This window comes from Glycine soja, chromosome 12 (genome assembly GCF_004193775.1).
Source record: "Glycine soja cultivar W05 chromosome 12, ASM419377v2, whole genome shotgun sequence".
Lineage (NCBI taxonomy): Eukaryota > Viridiplantae > Streptophyta > Magnoliopsida > Fabales > Fabaceae > Glycine > Glycine soja.
Genome location: NC_041013.1, coordinates 20,027,504 through 20,034,839, shown reverse-complemented (window position 1 = coordinate 20,034,839; position 7,336 = coordinate 20,027,504).

Sequence of the window (7,336 nt, the reverse complement as noted above, 5' to 3'; positions counted from 1 at the left end):
TACTTGAAATTGATTAAATCACAAAATTGTATTGGTTTTTCTTTTCATGTAATAAAATTTCACAAGTGATTCTATAGTTTTAAATATTTTTTAACCAATTCAAGAAATAGTTAAGGAGTGTGTTAAAAAATCTGTTGTTACTACTCCATATTAAAAATAATTCAAATGTTAACAAGTATCCTGGAAGACTTACCGATTTCACCATTATCTTCGTCATCACAAAAAAAGTGTGTCGTCCTAAGTGTGTTATCAGTTTAAATATATTGGTGATTGTATCTTTCAGTTGAGACTGAACCTGGAAATCAATATCTGTCCCTGTACATTTAATACATTGCACAAAAGTCACATGTGTCATCATCTAAGATCGAAGGTATTCTCGGTCTCCCTCAAATTAAAAACCGTCCCTGATTGATATTGTATAAAGATTAAAGAGAGTCATTATGTTAAAATTGTAAGTAGGTTTCAAGAATGCAAGAATTAATACAGCATAAATTTTCAACACTAGTATTTATGTCATTTAACCAAGTCAAGTGATTAAGTTGTATGGAAAAATTTGTTAACGCAGACGCTATCTGCTGAATAAAGCAGAAGCTATATATTGCTCTCTTTAACAACACGAGTTTTTATGTCATTCAGCCCAGAAAATAAGTTATATGGAAAAGTTTGTTAAAGCTGGCATTGTTGTCTTTCACAAAGTAAATACATGAGTATTCTTGTCATTCAATTCAACCCAGAAATTTGTTCTCTAATAAAAGTTGAAGGTTTACCTTAATAACTCAAGCTAACTCTTAATGGCAACCTTTATTACACAAGTTACCAAACTGAATTGAAAATACACCTTTGTTGAGAAAAAAAATACTAAAAGATATTGGCTTTTTTTTCATTTAAAAACACTTCAATACCGTGGAGATTACCTTAAACACTACGTATCATATTGACAAGACAATATTGTTTATTCGGGACATCAAATCATGGGGTTAAGTTAAGTACACCAAATTTATTTCATCAACATTCAAAACTTCTGTGCAAATGTCAATTTGCAAAATTCATTTAAGTGACTGAATCAGTCATCAAATAGCCATTCATATATTATATATACTACCAATCTATTCTATAGTGAAAAATTAGAACATGGCGTATATAACCCAGTAAAAGTCAAAGATAAAGCTTGCAGTCATTTATTAGACCATTCTTTCAACAAGGACTCAACTGAGTTAGAGTTTTAGATTTTTTTAACATTAAAATGTCAGTGCAGGTTTTAATATTGTTACTTGTAAAGGAGTTATAAAGTTGCCTGTGCTCAGAAAAACAAGTTGTAGCTGCAAACTAATTAATGGTCCTTTTCTTTAATATTAGTAGCTTGATTATGAGTGCCTTTTGCTCTGTCAATGAGGGGCTTCTCATAATTTTTCTATTTAGATATGCTGCAACTCTTCGTATGTATAAATAACTAAGATTTATGAAGTCTTTTTTTCTCCCTTTGTGTGAGGTTGCTGGTTTCTATAATTTACAACTTTATATTTTATTTTTCTGCATCGTCTGATGGTCGGATCACATAATCTAATGATCAATAGTCTGATCAGTTTATAGCTTAGTGACTTAGTCTAATCACTATTTTCTATTCAATCTTATATTTTGTTTCTTATACGATCTTCAAACAAACTGCCAATGAAACTTCATGAGCAATAGAAAATGCCATCACAGCAATAAATGAGAAAGAAGGTGATGAAATGCATGGTCACAACGTTGAATATATATATATATTCAAAGGCGGCAGAGCCTTTGAATATGAATGCAGTATGTAAGTTGAACGGAATATAAGAAAGAATGGAATATTGTTGATTATGTAAGAACGTTGAATATATATATATATATATATACCAGAAATATTGTTTTTAACATCAGTTTATTTTTTTAAATCGATGTTGTGTTTTAAGTTGATTAAAAACACAAAACACTTCTCACCTCAAGCTCACTCTCCCAAACCTCCCTTTCACCAGAGCATTTGAGCACTCCCACCATTGTGACTCGCGATTGTCACCATTGTCATTGTTGTCACTCACAACTCTCACCATTGTGATGCCATCACTTTCACCACTGTCGGTCAGTTTTTTCATCATTATTCACCGGCGTTAGTATGTGTTTTTGGACCAGAACATTGGTTTTTGAATGCTTGTTCTGCGATGCCGTCATCGCCATGTTCCATTAGCCACCATTAGTCGTGACTGCCCTTCAAGGTTTATTCTTCTTTTAGTTAGTTGATAACTCGTTGGGATGTCGTCATTGTTGTGTTTTACTTTTTTTGATGAAACACTATCTTACATTGAAGTTAGTTTGAATGAAGAAATTAGTTCTTCACACACATAGAAGAAGTTTATTCTCAAAAATAGTTTGGAATTACTGTGGAAATAGTTTATTCTCAACATCGGTGTGTTAACATCGGTTGTTAAAAAAACCGATGTTAACATATGCGCGGTGGCATAATTGTAAATATCGTGTATACGTTAACATTGGTTTTGTGAAAAACCGATGTTAACAAAGTTCATCAACATCAGTTATTGGAGAACCGATGTTAACATTTATTATTTAACATCGGTTTTTAAATAACTGATGTTAACATATGTTTATTAACATTGGGTTTTTAGAAAACCGATGTTAACGTTTGATATGTTAACATCGGTTTTCTCTAGAAAACCGATGTTAACCTTAACATCGTTTTGTTAACATCGTTTTTTTTTAAAAACCGATGTTGAAGTTATATTTTAAAAAATATGGTGAGCCCTAAGAAACTAGCGCTCTATCTTCTTCTCAATCTAAGCTTTCGCGCTCTCTTCTTCTTCTAATCTCCGTCTAGCGAAACCGTCCCTGTCTGCATCTGAGCATCGTGTTCGTCGCACTCGAGCATCATCTTCGTCGCACTCGAGCATCGTCACAAGTCTCTGCTTCTTCTCCTTCGCCACCATACCTAGGTATGTTTCGTCTCCTTCGCGTTATCTTCTCCTTCTCTCTGTCTTTTTCTCCATCCATGCTTTCTTGCTCTCTTTGTTCTCCATCTACCTTGAAGCTGTATGTTCTCCATCTGGCCATCATTTTGTCTAAAAGGTCGAGCATCGTGTTCGTCGCACTCCAGCATCGTCAGAAGTCTGTGCTTCTTCTCCTTCGCCACCTCACGTAGGTATGTTTGGTCTAGTCCTGTATAAATATTTGATTGCATTCATGTATCGCACACTTAGTGAACTAAACATGGCTAGGGTATCTCATATTTAACTCGAGCATTGTGACAACTTTGTGCTTCTTCTCCTTAGTGAAGTTTCCCTTACCCTTATTGTGTTCTTCTAACAGTTTAAGAGTTAACGCCTATTATTGGAGTTTAACAGTTTCCCTTACCCTTATTGTGTTCTTCTAACAGTTTAAGAGTTAACGCCTCCTAGTTCCAAAAACCTTCCTTAAGATTAGAGGACCATTGGTTAAAATGAAGAGTAAAATCCTTGTCCATTGCTTTGATCCATGACCATTTTTTTTTAACCGCCAAGAATAAATATATTAATAGATAAGAGTACCAGGGGTACTACATGAAACACAGGAGAAGAAACTCCTGAAAGGATACAAAAAACATGACCCCCTCGTGAGGAAACCCACAAACCCCTCCCTACAAAGCAAACTTAAACAAAAACTAAGGACATTGCTGAGGACCAGTGGTGAAAAGGAGCACAGAAATTCTTTTCCCACCCCTTGAGCCAAGTCCAAGTGAGGAAAATAGAATTATCTATCAACTTATGAATATCAAACGCCTGATTGTGAAACACCAAGTCATTTCTGGATTGCCAGATTGACTTTGTAGCAGCCAACCACCAAGTCTTCCTTCTTCTAGTAATATTCTTTCCTCCAGTTGTAGTTGAGGTGTGAAGAAAATTAGCCATGGGACTATTATGTAGAACTGTGCCTTCCTTAACCCAAGTGAAGAATTCACACCACAGTGGCAGCACTTTATCGCAAGTGAAGAACAGATGGGATGCAGTTTCGGGTTGAGTTTGACATAGAGGGCATAGGTCATTGTCAAGCTGGATTTGTCTCCTAGAAAGATTATCCTTAGTAGGGAGTCTATCCTAGAGCAGCCTCCAAGCAAAAGACAAAACCTTAGGGGGGACTTTAAGATCCCAAAGCTGGTGAAAACCCGAATCTTGATCTTCCAAAAGCTGCTCTGCTTTAATGAGGTTGTAGGCTGATTTAGTAGAGAAGATGCCATTAGGTTCAGCTCCCCACAGCCAGGTATCTTTCAGGGTACCACAAATTCTGATAGCAGCAATAGTCTCTAAGAAAGTTGATGCTACCCCCATCTCGCTATCAAATAGATTGCGTCTCCAAGAGAAATTCCATTCCCACCCATGCTCGGAAAAGTACCCCATGTCTTCAACAGAATGCAATCTTTGGGAAGAGATTTGGTATAATTCTGAGAATCGTTCTTTAAAAGGTACCCCACCATCAGCCCAAGGGTCTTCCCAAAAAAGAGCTTGGTCTCCCCTACCCACCTTCTAAGAGAGCTGCTTGGAAACATCCTCCATGACCGGGTGCTGATTGACACTCTCTAAATCAGACCACCATTGAGAGAAATATTTCTTTGATGGTCGCTGATCCAAACCTCTCCAACCCTTATACTTAGAAAATAGGATCTTACTCCAGAGCTGGTCTGATTGGTGGAACATCAGCCACTTCCATTTAATTAGCAAAGCATAATTGAGTGCCTTAATATCTGTAATTCCCAGGCCTCCCTTAGCTGTAGGGGCACAGACTTTGCTCCAAGGTATCCATGCTATCTTTTTCCCATCACAGCTGCCACCCCAAAGAAATTTCCTTTGGATTGCTGTTAGCCTCTTGATCACTGCTATAGGGACCCTGAAAAAAGACAGATAAAACATAGGCAGTGCTGTTAAAACATCTTTTATTAGGGTAATTCTGCCAGCCATAGAGATGCTTCTCTGTTTCATGAAAAGGACATCTTCTAACAGTTTGGTTCCATGAAAAGTTGTATCTTGGAACACCACCTTATTTCTATGGTGCCATATTGTCCAAGTTAAAGCAATCCACCAGCATTTCCAGGTTTTGGACCTGACTCCATCTGCTACCTCCATTCCATGTTGCAGAAAATGGTCCCTATGATTTTGTGGCATTACAATGATAAGATTAACCCAAGACATTGATTCCCACCATAAAGGGAGGGTTTTGCTACAATTGAAGAACAAGTGTTCATCCCCCTCCTCCTTATTTCTACATAAAGGACATAGCATATCATCTATCGGTATTTGTCTCCTTCTAAGGTTTTGCTTTGTTGGTAATCTATCCCGAAGTAGCCTCCAAGTGAACACTGCTGTTTTTGTGGGTATTTTGAGTTTCGATATTGCCCCATAATCCTGTTCCTGTCTTGCCTCCATCAGCTCTCCCCATATCAAATCATATCCACTTTTTGTTGAGTAGTTTCCTGCAGGTTCAGGTTTCCAAATCCAAGTGTCCTCCCTTAGGGGATGAAGTTGCTGCTGTGATATGTCCCCAAGAAAACTATCCGCCATTGCTATTTCAGAATCAAAAAGGCTAGGTGTCTTCTCCAATTAAGCTGCCATTCCCAGTTTGAGTGCTATTTCAAGAAAACTACCCATGCAATCATTATTTGGTTTGAGTGCCGTTTCATTTTTTTTGCTTATGCTCTTCTTTCCCAGTTTAGTTAGGATTCTTTTATCAGCTTGTTCTTTTAATCCAACACAATGTCAGTATTTTGGTCTAAACGTTAAGATAGTTCCAATGATTGCTTTTTATGCATATTTTTGTTTGTGAAGTGATCCTAAGAATTTTTGTATGTAGCTTGTGTAGAAAATTGAAACCAGTAATTTGAAAATAGGATGCTTAAACTGGTTTAGGCTATAAGAAGCAAGTTTTAACCACTATGCTACACAAGCCAGTAGCATAGTTATGAAACCAGTAATTTGAGAACAAGATGCTAAACTGGTTTAGGCTACAACAAGCAAGTTTTAACCACTATGCAACATTTGCTTTTAACCAATGTAGTGTATATGGTCCTTAAGCACACGGGTTAGTAGATCAATGTTTAGGTCAATGTATATGAAATAACATCTTTTCTCTTTTTTGGTTGATCATTATTAATTCTGATGGCAATATCAATAGATACAAAGCCACAACTGATATAGAAGTGGCCCCTGCAGCAAAATATAGAAGTTTAGTTGCTGCCACAGCTGATATTCTCTGGATTCAAACTCTTCTCTTGGAACTTTCAGTCCCTCATTGTAGACCTAGGTAGGTTAATTATTCACCATGAAGTAAAATGAGAGTATCATTTGTATATGCAGATAGATATATAACATAACAAGGCAGCTAGAGGGAGAGAAAAAATAGAGAAAGAGAATGATAGTAAGGGAGAAGTTCATTTATGTTCCAAATTTCAGTGACATGATTGATTCATTGATTAAATTCCAAGCAGCATGGCTAAAAGCTTTTGAGTTCTGCCCTTAATTGTTTTTTTATTCTTCTGTATTTTATACTTGTTTTTTTCTATAGTTCATTTCATCATCATTGTAACTATAGCTGCCCATTATAAAATAGCTTAGACAATCTAGGTCTGCTGCTTCTGAACCTTTTATTTATCCTTGAAGTAGTTTAATTTTTTTTTATTTGTGTTCAACTAGTGAAGAGTGAAGACTGAAGTTGTTCTGTCAGACTCGTTGATTTTCCTTTCATTTCGACGGAAGCCTAAGCAATACACTGCCACTGAATTGCCAGTAAGAAAAATTGGTCATGAAACACACATTCACACACACACACACACACAAACCCTAATGACACACACACACACACACGTATGATAGAAACACACAGACACACACTGATGACACACACACACACACACTCATCATACAAAGACACACACACAAGTTTGATAACAAATTTGTTGAATTATACATGCAGAAATTTGTTCAGTTCTGACTTGTTAGCTGTGACAAGGTAGCTGGCCTCTTCATAAGGTACTTATCTAAGTTTAACTTAAATTCTACTGCAGTGGTGATGACCTACTAATATTAGTGAAAACAAATTTGCCTACTGTACCTTAGTTAATTTGTTCACAGTTGTAAAAACTGAATTGATTTTAACTTGAGTTATTCGTATTTTAAGTTTTCAAATATGCTTGCATGATTGTTTTTTTTTGCACTGCAAAAATCTGAAGATGGAAGTCTGTCTCCATTCCATTTAACCAACACCAAGTGCGGAATAGATACTACCTTATGCACCACTTTTTTAGGAATTTTGAAGAATGACAGTAGGTAGATAGGAA